A 2,500-nucleotide genomic window follows, 5' to 3' on the forward strand; every position below is an offset into this window, starting at 1 on the left:
TATAATGCCCATTTGTATTGCCTGTGTGCAATACGTTACACTTTTCTCTATTAAAATGTAATTTGCCACGTGTCTGCCAAGTTCTGAATGCTGTCTAGATCATTTTGAATGACCTTTGCTGCTACAACAGTGTTTGCCGCCACTCCTATTTTTGTGTCGTCTGCAAATTTAACAAGCTTGCTTACTATACCAGAATCTAAATCATGAATGTAGATTAGGAATAGCAGAGGACCTAATAGTGATCCCTGAGGTACACCCCTGGCTACCTCACTACATTTTGAGGTTTCTCCTCTATTTAGTACTTTCTGTTTTCTACATGTTAACCACTCCCTAATCCATGTGCATGCATTTCCTTGAATCCCTACTGCATTCAGTTTGAGAATTAATGTTGAAAGGGAGGGAAGATCTTCTCCACAGAAGATTCTCCCAGCCTTTCAACTTTTTTCAAAAACAATACAATTAAAAAAGGCATCAGTGTTTAATTTCCAGACGATTTTAAACTCGCAGCACATTTGAAATGACCATTGGAACAGTATTTCTTAAAAAAATGTGTATATATTAAATATTTTTAAATAAACTATTTTATATATTTCTTTTCTCAAACAGTTTCCCAGTTTTTAATCATTTGAAACTGGTACTGTCTTCAACATGACTGTTCCTAATGAATTAGCCATTCTCCTTGCATTATGCTGTTGGACTTTTGAATGACAAATGTTCGTTTTGAAAAGTAAATGTTGAAAAACAGGGAAGATCTTCTCCACAGATTAATTACAAATACAAAACAGAAAATAATTGATTGCATAAGTATTCACCCCCTTGAGTCAATATTTGGTAGAGGCACCTTTGGCAGCAATTACAGCCATGAGTCTATTTGGATAAGTCTCTACCAGCTTTGCACATCTGGACACTGCTATTTTTGCCCATTCTTCTTTGCAAAATTGCTCAAGCTCCGTCAAGTTGGATGGGGACCTTTGGTGAACAGCAATTTTCAACTCTTTCCACATATTCTCAATTGGATTGAGGTCCGGGCTTTGACTGGGCCACTCCAGGACATTGACCTTTTTGTTTTTAAGCCACTCCAGTGTGCCTTTGGCTGTATGTTTGGGGTCATTGTCCTGCTGGAAGATGAATCTTCTCCAAGTCCCAGGTCTCTTGCAGACTTCAGCAGGTTTTCCTTCAGGATTTCTCTGTACTTTGCCGCATCCATTTTGCCCTCTATCTTCACGAGCTTTCCAGGCCCTGACGCAGAGAAGCATCCCCATAGCATGATGCTGCCACCACCATGCTTCACGGTAGGGATGGTGTTCTCAGGATGATGTACGGTGTTAGGCTTGCGCCAAACATAGCGCTTAGCGTTGTGGCCAAAAAGCTCTATTCTGGTCTCATCAGGCCATAGAATCTTCTTCCACTTGGTCTCAGAGTCTCCCACATGCCTTCTGGGAAACTCTAGCCGAGATTTGATGCGAGTTCTTTTCAACAATGGCTTTCTTTTTGCCACTCTCCCATAAAGGCCAGTTTTGTGAAGCACCCGGGCTATTGTTGCCATATGCACAGTGTCTCCCAGCTCAGCCGTGGAACACTGTAACTCCTTTAGAGTTGCCATAGGCCTCTTGGTGGCCTCCCTGACTAGTGCCCTATACGCCCGGATACTCCGTTTTTGAGGACGGCCTGTTCTAGACAGATTCACAGTTGTGCCATATTCTCTCCATTTCTTAATAATGGACTTTACTGTGCTCTGAGAGGATATTCAATGCCTTGGAAATGTTCTTATATCCTACCCCTGATTGGTGCTTTTGAAGAACCTTATTCCGGATTTGCTTTGAATGTTCCTTCACCTTCATGATGTAGTTTTTGTTAGGAAATGTACTAACCAACTGTGGGACCTCCCAGAGACAGGTGTATTTAACCTGAAATCATGTGAAACACCTTAATTGCACACAGGTGGACTCCATTCAACTAATTATGTGACTTCTAAAGACAATTGGTTGCACCAGAGCTTATTTAGGTGTGTCATAGCAAAGGGGGTGAATACTTATGCAATCAATTATTTTCTGTTTTATATTTGTAATTAATTTAGAACAAGTTGTAGATTTTATTTTTCACTTTGACATTATGGACTTTTCTTGTGTTGATCAGTGGCAAAAACTCCCAATTAAATCCATTTTGATTCCATGTTGTAACACAATGAAATGTGGAAAAGTCCAAGGGGGGTGAATACTTTTGAGAGCCACTGTATTTCTTAGCAGACACCCTTATCCAGGACGACTTACAATTGTTACAAGATATCACATTATTTTTACATACAATTATATTATTTTTCTACATACAATTACCCATTTATACAGTTGGATTGTTACTGGAGCAATCTAGGTAAAGTACCTTGCTCAAGGGTACAGCAGCAATGTCCCCCACCTGGGATTGAACCCACGACCTTCTAGTCAAGAGTCCCGAGACCTAACCACTACTCCACACTGCCGCACTGACCATAGTCAAAATTGAG

Source organism: Acipenser ruthenus, unplaced genomic scaffold (genome assembly GCF_902713425.1).
Source record: "Acipenser ruthenus unplaced genomic scaffold, fAciRut3.2 maternal haplotype, whole genome shotgun sequence".
Lineage (NCBI taxonomy): Eukaryota > Metazoa > Chordata > Actinopteri > Acipenseriformes > Acipenseridae > Acipenser > Acipenser ruthenus.